Source organism: Bufo bufo, chromosome 2 (genome assembly GCF_905171765.1).
Source record: "Bufo bufo chromosome 2, aBufBuf1.1, whole genome shotgun sequence".
In the NCBI taxonomy this organism is placed as follows: domain Eukaryota; kingdom Metazoa; phylum Chordata; class Amphibia; order Anura; family Bufonidae; genus Bufo; species Bufo bufo.
This window is the reverse complement of record NC_053390.1, coordinates 130,100,974-130,119,732: the sequence shown is the minus strand read 5'-3', so window position 1 is coordinate 130,119,732 and position 18,759 is coordinate 130,100,974.

Below are 18,759 nucleotides of genomic sequence, written 5' to 3'. Positions count from 1 at the left end.
GAGTCCGCTAAGAGGTTGAATCCCCGACAAGCCTGATGGGCTCTGTTTTTTACCCGTTTTGATTTCTCCATTACGTTCAGGCCGGGAAGTAGAAATGTGAAGGCAGACGCATTATCTCGGAGCTTCCATGCTTTTCAACCCACTGAGACGCCGCCTGAATCCATCCTACCAGCAAACATCTTCTTAGCGGCTCTAACCCAGGATATCTCGGCTCGCATTAAGGCTGAACAACATCTGGCACCGGTATCCACCCCAACAGATAAGTTGTTTGTTCCCGTACAATTTCGTCTCCAGCTGTTGGGTGAGTGTCACGATTCTGCCTTTTGTGGACATCCGGGTATTGAGGGCACTAAAGATCTGGTTTCTAGATCTTATTGGTGGCCCACTCTGACCAGGGATGTCAAGTCCTACGTGTCAGCCTGTGAGGTTTGTGCCAGGTCTAAGACACCTAGGACTCGCCCTGCTGGTAACCTACGACCCCTACCCATTCCCAGTAGACCCTGGTCCCATATATCGATGGACTTTATAACTGACCTACCGCTGGCGGAGGGTAAGACTGTGGTTTGGGTAGTGGTCGATAGGTTTAGCAAGATGGTTCATTTCATTCCCCTGTCTAAACTTCTGAATGCTAAAACCCTGGCATCTATTTTTGTGAGAGAGATTGTTCGTTTACATGGCATCCCGGAAAATATTGTTTCGGACAGGGGTGTGCAGTTTGTGTCCAAATTCTGGAGGGCCTTCTGTCAAAGATGTAAAATTTCATTGTCTTTTTCTTCCGCCTACCATCCTGAGAGTAATGGGCAGACTGAACGCCTTAATCAGTCTGTGGAACAATTCCTGAGGTTGTATGTTGCTGATGACCAGCAATTATGGGTCAAATTCCTTCCGTTGGCTGAATTTGCTCTGAATAACCGTGTCAATTCTTCTGCTGGGGTCTCCCCTTTCTTTTGTAACCATGGTTTTCATCCCCGTTTTCATTCTGGGTCGTCCGTCTCCTCCTCTAACCCTGAAGCTGATAAACTCTCCTCCGAACTGTGCACTGTTTGGGCCCGGGTTCAATCGAACCTAGAAAAGGCTCAAAGTTCTCAAAAACTCAAGGCCGATAGGAGACGTTCAAGGGGGGTGAACTTTCAGGCTGGGGATAAAGTATGGTTGTCCTCCAAGAATCTATCTCTCAAGGTAGCTTCTAGAAAATTTGCTCCTCGTTTTATTGGTCCATATAAGATCACGGAGGTGATTAACCCGGTATCATTTAGGTTGGAGCTGCCCGAGTCATTCCACATTCATAATGTGTTCCATAAATCTCTACTTAAAAAATATTTTGAACCGGTAGTACCATCGAAAGCCTCGCCTCTGCCGGTTCTTGTTAATGATGCTGTCGAGTATGTGGTGTCTAAAATAGTGGATGTCAGGAAGGTGCGTAATTCCTTGCAGTACCTGATTCACTGGAAGGGGTATGGACCTGAAGAGAGATCTTGGGTACCTGCCAGGGAGGTTCATGCTCCTAGACTGGTTCGTAAATTTCATTTAGAACACCCTGAAAAGCCATCGCCTGCAGTCTTGGGTCCGGTGGCCCCTCTTAAAAGGGGGGGTACTGTCACGGGGTTCCGAAGGTGCACTCGGTCCCCCATTGCCCGCAGAACTGTTGCTTAGCTTTTGGAATGAGGTTCTGTGTTTGACCTCATTCCCAGGGCGGCTTTACTAGCTGGGTGGCTCCCTGCTCCTAGTCTGCCTTGAGCGCCGAGCTGATCACTCGGTGCTCGACTGGTTGGTCTGTCGGTCATGTGACGCTGGCCACGTCACATGACCCTCACTCCCCACTATAAATACAGGCAGCCTGCTGGCTACAGGTTGCCTATTAATTTCTAGGTTCCTGGCTATTTGTTGGACTACTGAATATTTACCTGATCCTGTTCCCTGACGATCCTCTGCCTGCTCCTCCTGTACTGCGCATACATCCTGGTTTTGTGACCTCGGCTCCCACCTGACTACTCTCTTAGGACTCCTCTTGTACTTCGCTACTCTCCTGGTATTTGACCCCGGCTTCTCCTGACCATTCTTTGCTTAATCCGTTGTACTGCGTAGCTCTCTTGGTTCTGACCCGGTCCGTTCATGTTCCGTATTTTGTCTTGTCTGTCTTCCCTGCACATATCCTAAGTTAGGGACTGCCGTCCAGTTGTCCCCTGTCATCAGGACTCGTGAGGCAAGTAGGCAGGGCCAGGGGTGAGGGTGGAGCGCAGTGGTCACTACCCTTCCCCCTGTGTGTGTGGACGTGACCGTTACAGTTGGATAAGATTATGAAAGACCTGTCAGATCAAAAGGGGAAGAGTCTTCCCCAACAGTCCTTTCGGTGGCGGGGCAGACAAAACCGTGGTAGTAGGTCTGACCAGCAGTCAAGAGCCCGGAGGGACTGGGGAGCGCAGCAAAGAGGTTCGAGGTGCTCTCGTGAAGGAGCCAAGGATAAAAAAATCCACCTCCTGACTACGGGCCTCCCCAAGGCTCTTGGATGACTCCCGTGACTCCTGCCATCCTGCCAGAAGACTTCCCCACTCCCCTGCCTCATCTCCCATCGGAGGTCAACTCTCCCACTTCAAGGACATCTGGATCCGAGAGATTTCGGATCCATGGGTCCTGAATGTCATATCAGAGGGGTACTCAATCAATCTTCTTTCTCTGTCTCCGGACAGGTTCATCAGAACCAAACTTCCACAGGCAGTCGGTTCTGGAGGCTTACATTCAGGATTACATCCACAAGGGGGCTCCGGAGGAGGTTCCGGCAGGGGAACGGGGCTTAGGGATTTACTCACCAGTGTTTCTGGTTCCCAAGGCGTCAGGGGATCTCCGGATATTATCGATTTGAGATTCTTCAAATCGATACGTAAGGAAAGCAAGGTTCCGTATGGTAACCATCAGGTCAATGGTTTACGTTCTCAATCCTGGAGATGTGACGGCAACCCTGGACCTCAAGGATGCATATTTGCACATCCCGATTCATCCTGCTTCCAGGAAATATCTCAGGATCGCGGTCCAGGTGTCAGATGTCACCAGACACCTTCAGTTCGTTGCCCTTCCCTTCGGCATTTCTTCTGCCCCTCACACTTTCACCAAGGTGGTAGTTTCTGTGGTGGCGGCTAGCACTCCGAGGACTGACCATCATTCCTTATCTGGACAATTGGCTTTTAAAAGCCTCTTCCTTTGTGGTCCTGACCCACCATCTTCATGTAGCGATTTCCTTTCTGTTCTGCCTAAGGTGGACCATCAACTGGCAGAAGTCGAACGTGAGCCAGTCGACTTCAGTAAGATATTTAGGCTTCATAATCGACTCCGTTGGGATATCTCTCCGGTTGACTCCAGAAAGAAGATCCCGAATATAGAACATGGCAGAATTCCTATCCGTGCCTTGGCGAGTTCCAATTTGGACTCATGAAGATGTTGGGGCTCATGTCAGCGTCTGCGTAAGCAGTCCCTTGGGCTTTATGGCACCTCCGGCCGCTGCAGTCGGAGGTTCTCTCCAAATGGAATGGCAGCCCCGCCGGGCTGAACTCCCTATGCTCCCTGTCTTGGCAAACTCGGCATTCCCTCAGATGGTGGAGCCATCTTTTAGACGGGAAGTCTATGACCCAGCCAACCTGGGTCATATTGACAACAGATGCGTCCCAAGTAGGCTGGGGTGCTCATCTAGACTATTCTCCAGTGCACAGATCCTGGTCTCCTCAGGAGCGGCTCCTCTCATCCAATCTCTGCGTTCACGTTCTCAATCCTGGAGATGTGACGGCAACCCTGGACCTCAAGGATGCATATTTGCACATCCAGATTCATCCTGCTTCCAGGAAATATCTCAGGATCGCGGTCCAGGTGTCAGATGTCACCAGACACCTTCAGTTCGTTGCCCTTCCCTTCGGCATTTCTTCTGCCCCTCACACTTTCACCAAGGTGGTAGTTTCTGTGGTGGCGGCTAGCACTCCGAGGACTGACCATCATTCCTTATCTGGACAATTGGCTTTTAAAAGCCTCTTCCTTTGTGGTCCTGACCCACCATCTTCATGTAGCGATTTCCTTTCTGTTCCGCCTAAGGTGGACCATCAACTGGCAAAAGTCGAACGTGAGCCAGTCGACTTCAGTAAGATATTTAGGCTTCATAATCAACTCCGTTGGGATATCTCTCCGGTTGACTCCAGAAAGAAGATCCTGAATATAGAACATGGCAGAATTCCTATCCGTGCCTTGGCGAGTTCCAATTTGGACTCATGAAGATGTTGGGGCTCATGTCAGCGTCTGCGTAAGCAGTCCCTTGGGCTTTATGGCACCTCCGGCCGCTGCAGTCGGAGGTTCTCTCCAAATGGAATGGCAGCCCCGCCGGGCTGAACTCCCTATGCTCCCTGTCTTGGCAAATTCGGCATTCCCTCAGATGGTGGAGCCATCTTTTAGACGGGAAGTCTATGACCCAGCCAACCTGGGTCATATTGACAACAGATGCGTCCCAAGTAGGCTGGGGTGCTCATCTAGACTATTCTCCAGTGCACAGATCCTGGTCTCCTCAGGAGCGGCTCCTCTCATCCAATCTCTGCGAGATTCAAGCTATCCGGCTAGCCCTCCTTCACTTCGCCCCTCAGATCCGGGGCAAAGCGGTGAAAGTCCAGTCAGACAATATGACTGCAGTACTTTACATCAACAAGCAGGGAGGCACAAGATCACTTACCCTCTTATCAGAGATCGGGGTGATTCTGGATTGGGCAGAATTGAACCTTTCACACTTATCTGCGATCCACATTCGAGGCTCCCTCAATATGATAGTGGATCGGTTGAGTGGCGGTCTTCCAACAGTGGAGTGGTCTTTACATCCGGAGATATTCAAGCAGATAGTCCTCAAGTGTGGAATGCCAGAGGTGGATCTTATGGCAACAAGGTTCAACGCCAAGGTGGAGAGGTTTTGCTCCCTTTACAGGGAGGACAACCCCCTGGCGATAGATGTTCTGTCAATATCCTGGAGGTTCAGGCTGGCTTACATCTTCCCTCCCTTTTCCATGATACCGAGGGTATTGATGAAAATTCGTCAGGATCAGGCCTCGGTAATAGCCATCATACCGTTTTGGCCCAAGAGATCCTGGTTTACCCAGCTCATTCAGATGAGTCGGGGACATTATTGGAGGCTCCCCCCAAGGCAGACCCTGGTGTCATGGGACACTCACCTCTGCCCAGATCTGCACAGGTTCAACCTGACAGCCTGGAGGTTGATCAGGCCCTTCCCAGAATAGAAGGGCTTTCAGAGTCGGTCCTGAGAACGCAGTCTCATTCAAGAGCAGACTCTACTAAGAGAGCCTACTCACAGATTATGAGGATATTCTCTTCTTGGTGTTCCTCAAAGGAGGTGGCATCTGCAGATCCGCCCCTCCCCATCATCCTTCAGTTTCTGCAAGATGGCCGTGACAAAGGCCTTGCTCCATCTACATTGAGGGTTCAAGTTTAAGCCATTTCAGCTTGTTTCAACAAGTCTTTTTCGCAGGACCCGCTCATTAAACGGTTCCTTAAAGGAGCTGAAAGATTAAAGCCTACAGTACTGAAACCCATCCCTCAATGGGATTTATCAGTAGTTCTCAAGGGGTTAGCATCTCCCCCTTTGAGCCTTTGGAGGAGGTAGATTTCAAGTTTGTCACATCAAAACTTGTTTTTTCTTCTTGCTGTGACTTCGGCCAAGAGGGTCTCTGAGCTTCAAGCTCTATCAGCACACGAGCCCTATACCATTTTTAGACCTTTTAAGATTTCTCCCATACTTTAGGCCTAAGGTTCCTTCTTTCCAGAATATCAACCAGGTGATATCCCTCACGGTTCTTTCTAGACTATCTAACTCCTCCGAGGAACCTGCTATACATCCTTTGGATGTCTCGAGATGCCTCCGGATCTATGTGGTTAGATCAAGGAGTTCAGGAAAGATGAAAATCTTCTAATCCTGCTTAAAGGCCGTAAGGCATCTAGACCATCCATCAGTCGATGGATTAAGGAGGCTAATGGGGAATCCTTTGTTTCCCAATCTCTAGAACCTCCGGGGTTTGTAAAAGCCCATTCTACGAGGGTTGTAGCTACTTCTTTTGCCGAGAGGAGTCTTCTTCCGCTCGACATGATTTGTAAATCTGCCTCCTGGAGGTCTAAATCAACATTCATCTCCCATTATAGACTAGATGTCAGATTAGCTGAGTACTCAGCCTTTGGGCAGACTATTCTTAGTTCTGCCAGGCATGATGGCCCTCCCTAGGGGTTCTTCTTGCTATCTCCCCATCTGTGCTGCTGGTAGGATGTAAGGGAATCGTTAATTTATAACGATAATTTGTTTTCCCTTAGTCCTAACAGCAGCACACAAATTTCCCACCCTAGTAAGACTAGTTTTTTCTTGCTATAACACAATGGGCTGGAGGTGATTCCCTCCTTTATAGGGGAGGTTTAAGTGTTTAATTATTACTTGGGCTCATTAAAATTCCGCCGGTCCTACCAGTCCATGGGAGGTGGTTAACCCCATCTGTGCTGCTGTTAGGACTAAGGGAAAACAAATTATCGTTAGAAATTAACGATTAAAATGCCAAATGTGCCAAAAAAGTAAAAATCTGAAATTTAATCTCCATTTTCAATTAATTCTTGTGTAATACCTAAAGGGCTAACAAAGTTTGTAAAATCAGTTTTGAATACTTTGAGGGGTGTGGTTTATAAAATGGGGTCATTTTTTTGGGTGGTATCTATTATGTAAGCCTCACAAAGTGACTTCAGAGCTGAACTGGTCCTTAAAAAGTGGGTTTTGGAAATTTTCTGAAATATTTCAAGATTTGCTTCTAAACTTCTAAGCCTTCTAGCGTCCCCAAAAAATAAAATGGCTTTCATACAATGACCCAAACATGAAGTAGACATATGTGGGAATGTAAAGTAATAACTATTTTTGGAGGTATTACTATGTATTATAGAAGTAGAGAAATTGATTTTTTTTTGCAAATTTGGCATTTTTTATAATCAAAAATAAAAATTTTTGACTCAATTTTAGCACTGTCATGAAGTGCAATATGTGACGAGAAAACAGCCTTACAGCCGCTACACATAACAGGATTCGTTGTGCGTATCATTTTTCCTTCCCTGTGACAGATTAGAAGGGTCAAATAAATGATGATGTCAACCAGGCCAAAAATGCAAAATAGTGGCCCAGTCATGGAGTTGGGAAGATGGGAGAAAAGCTTGAGAAGTCCACAGAGTGGCCCAATGACATAGTGTTGAGGTAGCAGCAGCATGAGGAGACCACAGAGTGGCCCAGTTACATAGTGGGTAGGTAGCAGCAGCATGAGGAGGCCACAGACTGGGAAGGTGACAGAGTGTGGATGTGGCAGCAGCAGCATGGGGATGCCAAAGAGTAGCCCAGTGACATAGTGTTGATTTAGCAGCAGCATGAGGAGGGCACAGAGTGGCAAGGTGACATAGTGTGGAGGTGACAGCAGCAGCAGAATGAGGAGGCCACAGAGTGGCAAGGTGACAGTGTGGAGGTGGCAGAATCAGCAGCATGAGGAGGCCACAGAGTGGACCAGTGACATAGTGTTGAATTATCAGAAGCATGAGGAGGCCACAGAGTGGCCCAGTGACATAGTGTTGAGTTAGCAGCAGCATAAGAAGACCACAGAGTGGCAAGGTGATATAGTGTGGAGGTGGCAGCAGCATGAGAAGGCCACAGAGTGTCCCAGGGACATAGTGTTGATTTAGCAGCAGCATGAGGAGACCACAGAGTGGCAAGTGACATAGTGTGGAGGTGGCAGCAGCAGCATGAGGAGACCACAGAGTGGCAAGGTGACATAGTGTGGATGTGGCAGCAGCAGCATGAGGAGGCCACAGACTGGCAAGGTGACACAGTGTGGAGGTGGCAGCAGCAGCATGAGGAGACCATAGAGTGGAACAATGACAGAGTGTGGAGGTGGAAGCAACATGAGGAGACCACGGGGGGCATATTGACAGAGTGTGGAGGTGGCAGCATCAGCATGAGGAGGCCACAGACAGTCAAAGTGACATAGTGTGGAGGTCGCAGCAGCAGCAGAATGAGACGGCCACAGACTGGCAAGGTGACATAGTGTGGAGGTGGCAGCAGCCTCAGGAGACCACAGAGTGACCCGGTAACAGAGTGGGGAGGTGGGTGGCAATAACAGTACTCGCTGACGATGGTGGGTGTAAGAAGGAGCATTCGGCATCAGGCGAGTGGCAGCATCAGAATAGTAGCTGAGGCAGGTAGCCAGAAGAAACCAGTCTCTTTTGTGAAGGTTTGGATGAGGCAGCATACATGATCTAATCTGATGTATCAGGCATTGGTGGGTGGAAATCCTTGCTGATCCAAGCCTGATTCATCTTGACAAAGGTCAGTCTCTCTGCATTTTAGTTGGACAGGTGAGTTCTTCTTGGGATAACTATGGCCCCCGCCGCACTAAACACCTGCTCTGATGACACACTACTGGTCGGGCAGAACAGCTTTTCCAGGGCAAACTCGTCCAGTTGCAGCCACAAATCCAGTTTGGCTGCCCAGTAGTGCAGCGGATCTTCAACGTGGGGTGGCAGGGTGCTGTTCAAGTATGCCACCTGCTGGTTCAGGTTCTGCTCCAGGTAGCTGCTGCTGCTGGTGAGTAGTTTCTTTACTAGGCGGGTTAAGAAAGTTGCTTATCATCAACTCTAGATTAAAGCTGCTGCTGATGGAGCTGGTACTATCCTACCCCCCACCCTGTCATAGCAGCCATAGCGGTGGAACGAGAGCGCAGAAGGCCCCCCAGTCAGATTTTCGAGAGGATGTACGATGGCGCAGATAGGTAGCGGCTAACTGACTACATAGGATGTCTCTATAGTAGTTCAGTTCGTCCTCCCTCTCAGTGGGTTTAAAAAAGGCCTTCATTTTGGAACGGTAACGAGGGTTCAACAAGGTGGAAGGCCAGAAGTCATCCCTCTGCCGAATGGTGACAATTCGGCTGTCACTACCCAAGCAAGCGAGCATGCAGCGGACCATTTGCGTAAGTGACTCGGAGGGACTCCCTGCCTCCATCTCCACTGCATACTGCCATGGTGTGCCTTGGTCATCCGCCTTGTCTTCCTCATCTCCATCTTGCTCCTTCGGCTGCTCCTGCTCTTCCTCTCCTGTCACCTGTGTAGAAAAAACACCTATTTCGCTACACATTGCTTGTGCTTCAATGTCCTTCTATAGTTCAGCCCCCACAGGGCTCATGTGGCCGTGAGATGAAGGTGCTACGTCTAGGGTCCCCTGACCAGCCAGATTTACCAGCATCTGTTCCAGGATATGAAGCAGTGGAATGACATTGCTCATCCCATAGTCCTGGCGACTGACCAATAAAGTGGCATCCTCAAAAGGCCTGAGCAAACGAAGGTGTCATGCATGAGTTGCCACTGCCTGACATTGAAGTTAGACAGGGAAGTACTCCTTTTTTTATTTATTTTTTTAAACAATTCTCTTTTTATCAAAAGGTAAAGACTTAAAAATGTTGGTACAAATTCGTGAGTAGTGATAACATCTTAACAAATGATCCAAACATCATAACAAAATGTTAGGTACAAGTGGAACTAATAATTTCTCAAAGCTAGTAAATATGTGATCCGAAGACAGTGCCTGAGATGATAGACAGCAAGCATATAAGAGCAGTACATGAAGACAAATAACTTGAGAAAAATGAGGTCAGAGATAGAAATAAAAGAGTATAGGTAGGGAGGTGGGGGGAGGGCTAAAGAATGTGCTATTTAAGAGCAAAGGCTATAGGTGGAGACATTCTTAGCTTAATTGAGGGTCTTCAAATCGTAGAGTGATTTGAGAACTGTGTCTGAGGATGTCTAAAAGCTCATCATTAAGGCCATTGAGTTAAGCATACATTGGATGTCATAATTTATGACTAGATTCCCAGATCACTATTGTGTGCTCTAAGAGATACATATGTATAGTTTTTTTTAGAGGAGAGGTAAGACTTTATGGACTAAAGCCCCTGAAGACCTTCCATGGGTTCCAAATTTTTAGGAATGACTGTCGAGTATGAGTTTCCCAATGAGCTAGTTCTTCAAAGCGGTATAACTGATCCACTTTGTCTATCCAAGCAGAGGTAGTCGGGGCAGAGATCTTCCTCCATAGATAAGGGATAAGTAAGTGGGCTGCTGTGATGAGCATGGTAGGTAGATTGTGCTGAGATGGAGTAAAGGTCTCATTTGGGCACCATAGTAAAATCAGTTTGGGATCCAAAGTGATTTTTGTGGGACAGATTTGAGCTTATTTCAGTCCAGAAAGGTTTTATACGGGGGCAGTTCCACCAGATATGGGAAAGGAAGCCCACATCCACCCCACACCTCCAGCATTGATCAGAGATGTCTGGGTTAATCATATGTAGGAACTCTGGTTTTATACTACCGCGTCAGAAGCTTATACAAATTTTCTTGTATTTTGATACATCTGTTAAATCCATGAGAGTGAGCTAGAATGAAAGATTTCTCAGGTTCTGCGAGATTGATCATAAGCTCCCTCTCCCAAGCCCCTAGGAAGTAAAGGTTAGGCGGAACTGAGGACAATAAGGATCTGTATGTTAGGGAAAGTAACTTTTTTGGAAGCTGGTTCGCCTCAATCAGTTTCTCAAGCCAGGTAAGTGTTCTGAGTGGGCTATTAGGTAGTGTAAGTGCAGTACGCAGCCCTGCAGGGTGTAGCGATGTGAGGTCATGGTTACTTAGGCAAACGAGGATTGCTATGGGTTACTCAGTTTGTAGGATGACCCTGGGCAGCGTACAGCAGTGATGGAGAGGCTGGCACAGAAGTCCTATGGGGCACTCTCTGTATATAGGGACCAGGCCTGATGGTGGGTGAGGTGCCCTGGATGTTGCAGATGTTTAATGTGCCTAGGGCAAAGTCCCTTTAAGATTTGTGACGCCAGTGCCTGTAACGGTGGCACACCGATTGATAGTTGTAATAAGTGAGGAACACAGTGTGGTGGTGAACCAAACTTTTCTTTACTAGAAACAGTTAACTTTGTACAGACTTTTGTAACTTCAGTCCCATATAGCAGGATCACATCACAAGCAGGCTTTCACATCAATGGCAGGCAACAATGTTCTTTGCAAGATACTCAGAGGGTTAAACACAATCACAGACCAGGCTGTACCTTCTCCTCAGAAATACTGTACACTGTTCCTCAGAACTCCTGTCTGGCTGTATCCCAAGGCCCGTATGCCCTAATGCTGGCTTTAATCCTTGGTATAAATCTTCCTCTGGTATATATCCCTTGCTTTAGGTTAATGATCCTTCTGCCCTTCAGCTTACTTGACTTAGCTGGAACACTGGCTCTGCTCTGGTTAGGGAACTGCAGGTTTCTCCCAGGAGGCAAACTCTTCTCTTGGGGTGAATCTTATGAGCTAACTCTGGCTCAATGTCCTCAGGCAGGCTGATCCACACTCTCTAGCCTCCTGGTCTCAACTAGAAACCTGGGCTGTCTAGTTGCATGTCAGAGCCTGCACCTCAGCCCCACTTCTGGCTAAAGTGTCTTCTGGCCTCTGACTCCAAACTCTCTCGACTGACCCCTCCCTGCCTGGGTCTAGAAATATATACTAGGGGCTCCCCAGCTCCCTCTAGTGTCTAGGATGTTAAACTACACCATAATAGGCCTGCTGCACATATCACAAGAACAATTAACATTAAATACACATTAAAATGCATTAAAATTTACTGTGAAATACACTGCCACTGTCCCACAGGAGGTGGAGAACAACGTGGCCCAATTGATCCTTGTGTAGTGCCCACATTTACCTAGTGGGACACTACATAAGGCCCTTTACATCTCTTCAGAAATCCAGCAGATGCAAAAAAGGCACTTTTTGTATTCTGGGGGAGTGTAGAATTTTGTCCCAATCAAACTCGTCCCCTGGTAAGGAAATCTCTCTTAGGGATATGTTGGTCTGGAGGGACCAGACTCCAGATGCTTCTGTAACATTAGGATAGATATGAGATTGTAGTAAGTTGGGGTGTGGGAACCTGAGATCTTGCATCATAAAGCAGCTCCACCACTCGGCTAGTGCACCCCTTAATAGGAAGGCTGTAGCCAAGGTTTTGTGGGTGAAAGGGCAGATATTCCAAAGTATGAGTTTCTCTGTGGAGGTTAGGAGAAATCTCTCTAAAGACAAGCAGAGGTTCAGGGGTTGTGGTGTCAAAAATGATATGCTCCTATTCAGTTGTTAAGCTTGAGTCACATAGCGCTGCACGTCACTCTGCTGTTACAAGTGTAGGGAGAGGATGCTGCTGGACTTGTGATTTCAGGGAGAGAATAGGAGAGAATCTAACTCAGCGATCTACAGACAAATAGTTGTGTGGGTGCAGGGCACTATCGTTTTACCCTGCCCTGAGCTCATTGACCAAAAAATACTAACTTTTAGAACTCTGTTAGTTAGGTGGGTGGCGGCAGCCATTTTATGCATGCTCCAGTGTACCAGCACTGCATCTGAGCTTTTGGGACATTGCAAATCACAATTTTTTTTTGGGCAAACTACAACATCTGGATTAGTCAGTGTGCAATTTAAGGTAGAAATACACCAATCATTTTCTGGGTTTTGAAAAACACACATTTTCCAGATCTGCAAGTGTTAAATTCAAGTTTAATATATACAGCTTTCATATTCTGTTAGCAAAAAAAGACTTTTTTGGCAATCTACAACATCTGTATTAGGCTGGTTTCACACAGGTGTTGCGGGAAAATGTGCGGGTGCGTTGCGGGAACACGCGCGATTTTTCCGCGCGAGTGCAAAACATTGTAATGCGTTTTGCACTGGCGTGAGAAAAATCGTGCATGTTTGGTGCCCAAACCCGAACTTCTTCACAGAAGTTCGGGCTTGGGATTGGTGTTCTGTAGATTGTATTATTTTCCCTTATAACATTGTTATAAGGGAAAATAATAGCATTCTGAATACAGAATGCATAGTAAAATAGGGCTGGAGGGGTTAAAAAAAATAATTATTATTTAACTTACCTTAATCCACTTGATAGCGCAGCCCGGCATCTCCTTCTGTCTCCTTCTTTGCTGATTGTAGGAACAGGACCTGTGGTGACGTCACTCCGGTCATCACATGGTCCATCACATGATCCATCACCATGGTAAAAGATCATGTGTTTGATCATGTGATGACCGGAGTGATGTCACCACAGATCTGTGCCAGCTACACGCACAAGTGAAACCCCTTTCTCAGGTGCTAGTAGGCGACAAAACCTGCAACGGTATTTGGTTGGGCCTAATGCTGCTCTACGAATGGTGAGGCCTGAACAAGTACAGGCGATAGTAGATTGGTTTGCTGACAGTGGATCCAGCCCAGTATCCTGCTGAAAGACCACAGTTGGCACCTGAAGCCGATGTCCATCAGTCGTTCACCTCACCCCCTTGCAAATCAGCCAAGCAGTCTGAGCCCCAAGTCATGCAGCAGTCTCTTCTGCTTTTTGATGACTGTTAGCAGGGTTTCCCAGGGCCATCCACCTAGCCCTGCCCCAGAAGTGGAAGAGATTGAGTGCACCGATGCCCAACCACTTATTTTTCAAGATGAGTACATGGGAGGACCATTGCAGCACGTCTCGGATGATGACGAAACACAGGTGCCAACTGCTGGGCCTTTCGAAAGTGTGCAGACCGACAAGGAAGTCAGGGGTGAAGACTGGGTGGAAGATGATGTAGAGGACGATGAGGTCCTTGACCCCACATGGAATCAAGGTCATGCGAGTGACCAATGTAGTTCGGAGGAAGAGGCGGTGGTCGCAGAGAGCCACCAGCACAGCAGAAGAGGGAGCAGGGTGCAAAAGCGGAGCGGCCGTCTCTAGACAGTACGCCTCCTACTGCCCACCGCAGCAAGGGACCGAGCACACCAAAGCCAGCTCCAAGGAGTTCCCTGGTGTGGCAGTTCTTCAGACAATGTGCTGACGACAAGACACAAGTGGTTTGCACGCTGTACAATCAGAGCCTGAAGCGAGGCATAAACGTTCTCAACCTAAGCACAACCTGCATGACCAGGGATTTAAATGCAAAGCACGAGCTGCAGTGGAGTAGACACCTCAAAAACCAAGAAAGGTCTCTGGCTCCTCCTGCTTCCTCTTCTTCTGCAGTCACGGCCTCTTCATCCACCTCTGGAGTGACAGTGCCACCTGGCACCCAAAAACAGAGGATCTGCCAGCAAAACCAACACCTGGGTCACCAAGCATCTCCACAATGTCACACGGAAGCGTTCAGCTCTCCATATCCCAAACGCTGGAGAGAAAGAGGAAGTACCCCCCTACCCACCCGCGATCCCTAGCCCTGAATGCCAGCATTTCTAAATTACTTGCCTTTGAAATGCTGTCATTCCGTCTGGTGGAGATGGATAGTTTTAAAGGCCTCATGACGGTGGCTGTCCCAAAGTACGTCGTGCCCAACTGCCACTACTTTTCAAGGCGAGCCATCCCTTCCCTTCACAACGAAGTGAGGGACAAAATCAGGTGTGCACTGCGCAACGCCATCTGGGGCAAGGTGCTCCTGACTACGGATACGTGGACCAGTAAGCACAGTCAGGGATGTTATATCTCCATATCAGCACACTGGGTAAATGCAGTGGCGGCTGGGCCTGAGGCAGATAGCAGTTTGGCGCATGTCCTTCCACTACCGAGGATTGCAGGGCGCTTCAATTTGCCTACTGTTGCTTCCTCCTCCTACTCTGCTTCCTCATCCTCTACCAGCTCCTCATCCGGTCAGCGTAACACCTTCACCACAAACTTCAGCACAGCCAGGGGTAAACGACAGCAGGCAGTTTTAAAACGTATCTGTTTAGGGGAAAAACCCCACACCGCACAGGAGCTGTGGACGGGCCTTGAACAACAGACCGATGAGTGGTTTGTGCCAGTCAGCCTCAAGCCCGGCCTGGTGGTGTGCGATAATGGGCGAAATCTCGTAGCAGCTCTGGGACATTGCCGGTTTGACGCACATCCCTTGCCTGGCGCATGTGCTGAATTTGGTGGTGCAGAGATTCCTTAAAAATTACCCGACATGTCAGAGCTTCTGCATAAAGTGCGGGCCGTCTGTGCGCGCTTTCAGCGTTCTCAACCTGCTGCTGCTCGCCTGTCAGCACTGCAGCGTAACTTTGGCCTTCCCGCTCACCGCCTCATATGCGACGTGCCCACAAGGTGGAACTCCACCTTGCACATGCTGGCCAGACTGTGCGAGCAGCAGCAGGCGATAGTGGAGATTTAGCTGCAGCACGCACAAGTGAGTCGCTCGGCGGAACAGCACCAATTCACCACCAATGACTGGGCCTCCATGCGAGACCTGTGTTCCTTGTTGCGCTGTTTCGAGTACTCCACCAACATGGCCAGTGCCGATAACGCCGTTCTCAGCGTTACTATCCGACTTCTATGCCTCCTTGAAAAAACGCTCCTGGCGATGATGGAAGAGGATGTGGCACAGGAGGAGGAGGAGGAGGAAGAGGGATCATTTCGTAGGGTTTCCAGCCAGTCATTCCCAAGTGGCTCCGAGGGTGGGTTCCTGCACCCACAAACCCAAGGTACACAATTGCCCAGCCAGGGCACAGTTCTGTAGGATGAGGAGGTGGAGGATGAGGATATGGAGGAGGAGTAACCATGTTCACAGCAGGGTGGCACCCAGACCAGCTCATGGCCATCACTGGTGCGTGGATGGGGGGATACAGAGGACACAGACGATACACCTCCCACAGAGGACAGCTTTTCGTTGCCTCTGGGAAGCCTGGCACACATGAGCGATTACATGCTGCAGTGTCCCCGCAACGACTGCCGAGTTGCCCACATTCTAACTTGTGCTGATTACTGGGTGGCCACGCTGCTGGATCCCCGTTACAAGGACAACGTACCGTCCTTAATTCCGTCACTGGAGCGTGATCGTAAGATGCGCGAGTACAAGCGCACGCTGGTAGACGCGCTACTGGTGGCATTCCCACCTGACAGCGGGGGCACAGTGGAAGCACAAGGCGAAGGCAGAGGACGAGGAAGAGGTCGCCAACGCAGCTGGGGCACCGCCAGCACCTCAGAAGGCAGGGTTAGCATGGCCAAAATGTGGAAAAGCTTTGTCAGCACGCCACAACAACCAGCACCACCAGCTGATATGGAACGTCTTAGCAGGAGGCAGCATTTCACCAACATGGTGTAGCAGTATGTGTGCACACGCCTACACATACTGAATGACGGGTCCGCCCCCTTCAACTTCTGGGTCTCCAAATTGGGCACATGGTCTGAGCTTGCCCTTTATGCCTTGGAGGTGCTGGCCTGCCCTGCAGCCAGTGTATTATCTGAACGTGTGTTTTGCACGGCAGGGGGCGTCATCACAGACAAGCGCAGCCGCCTGTCCACAGCCAACAGGCTCACGTTCATTAAAATGAACCAGGCATGGATGCCTCAAGACTTGTCCGTACCTTGTGCAGAATAGACATGTATACCGGCTTTAAGCAGCCATTGTTATACTGCAGCGCAATTGCTCATGTTTGTATTTTGGATACTTCACACTCTTTTGGAGTGTACCTAAATTTTACAAAATTAAATTAAAACCAAAAACCTGTGTTGGCTATCTCGTCCTCCTCCACCACCGCTTCCACCTACTCTGCTGCGTCCACCGCCTCCTCAAACTCCTACTCTATATGGAACTCCACTTAATAAATCCATTTTTTTTTTGTACGTGTTTTATTTTATATCACTTCACTACATTTGATGGTGAAATTAACAAATTTTTGGGTGTATAGTACCACTGCTATACCTAGTAGGCCGGTTAAAAAATAAATAAATTGTCATTTACATTTTCGGGTGAAATTCACCAATTTTGGTGTGTATAGTACCACTGCTATACCTAGTGGAACGGTAAAAAAAATAAAAAAAATTGTCAGTTACATTTTCTGGCGAAATAAACACATTTTTGGGTTATACCTAGTAGACCGGAAAAATAAATAAATTGTCAGTTACATTTTTTGGTGAAATTCACCAATTTTTTGGTGTAATATACCATCCTCTACCTAGTTGACAGCTTAATAAATTTCAATAATTTTTCTGCTACATTCTTGGGTTGACATTATACAATTTTAGACGCGAATAAACACCTGCTATGCATAGGTGACAGGGAATAAAATTGTATAAATTATTCAGTAATTAATGCGCACCACATCCTTACATTCAATGCTTAAACTTTGAAAAGTTGTCACACTTTTATGCTTTAATAATTTCTCCCATATTTCAACTCTAATTTTAAATTTGAAAAAATGGATCCTCCCTTAAATTTGGTCTCTTTTTCTCACGCTCCCTCTCCGGCCTGGAAGCCTGATTCCCCGCCAACCATAATCACCATGGTAGGCGCATAAAAGAACATCGAAAGTTGATAGAGCAGATATCAAATTGGATCGTGAACATCACGGGGACGTGTGACATGGTGGGGCAGTAAGTCTGCATATGCCTACACGAACTGACTGACAGGGGTCAGCCCCCTTCAACTTCTGGGTCTCCAAATTGGGCACATGGCCTGAGCTTGCCCTTTACCCCTTGGAGGTGCTGGCCTGCCCTGCAGCCAGTGTATTGTCTGAACGTGTGTTTTGCATGACTGGAGGGGGTTATCACAGGTTATATTTCCCAATGTTTTGGGGTGTACCCTAATTTTAAAAATAAAATTTAAAACCAAAAACCAGTGTAGGCTACCTCCTCCTCCACCGCCGCTTCCACTGCCACCGCCACATCCACCGCCTCCTCAACCTCCTACTCCATATGGACCTGGTCCTCCTAGGTCAAGATTATTATTTTTTATTTTTACGTATTTTATGTTATTTTAAGTCATTTCCCTATCCACATTTGTTTGTAGAACACTTGCCATGCTCTTAACCACATTTGGACGCCATTTGCAGCCCTCTAGCCCTTTCCATGCCATTTTTACAGCCATTTTAGTGTTCAAAAGTTCGGGTCCCCATTGACTTCAATGGGGTTCGGGGTCAAGTTCGGGTCCCGAACTCGAACTTTTGTGAAGTTCGGCCGAACCCGTCGAATCCGAACATCCAGGTGTCCGCTCAACTCTACTGGGAGCCCAAATCCCCCAAACTTCTTTTCTCTCGTTAAGAGGGAGTAAGCTATTCTAAGGGAATTTTTGCCACTCCAAAGGAGAATGTTTGCGGACTTCCGAGAAAAATTAGTGGGGAGCCAGATTATCTGCGGGGATCCAACTCACCTCAGCCACAGCCTTTTCATTCCCCTACCCTCTGGTAGGCGTCTTAGAGCCCTACACGCCCGCACCACTAGGCTGAAGAACAGCTTTTACCCCAAAGCAATCAGTCTCTTAAATGCTCAGAGACTATTGCCCCTTCCTAGGATAGAAACTACCACAGACTGAAAGTGACTGCTGCATTCATGAACCCATGATGATCTCTTGTCTGCAGTGGTGTCTGAATCAGTGTGTATATATACTCATAAGCACTTTCTATTTTGCTCTTGCTATATACAGTACAGACCAAAAGTTTGAACACACCTTCTCCTTCAAAGAGTTTTCTTTATTTTCATGACTATGAAGGCATCAAAACTATGAATTAACACATGTGGAATTATATACATAACAAACAAGTGTGAAACAACTGAAAATATGTCATATTCTAGGTTCTTCAAAGTAGCCACCTTTTGCTTTGATTACTGCTTTGCACACTCTTGGCATTCTCTTGATGAGCTTCAAGAGGTAGTCCCCTGAAATGGTCTTCCAACAGTTTAGAAGGAGTTCCCAGAGA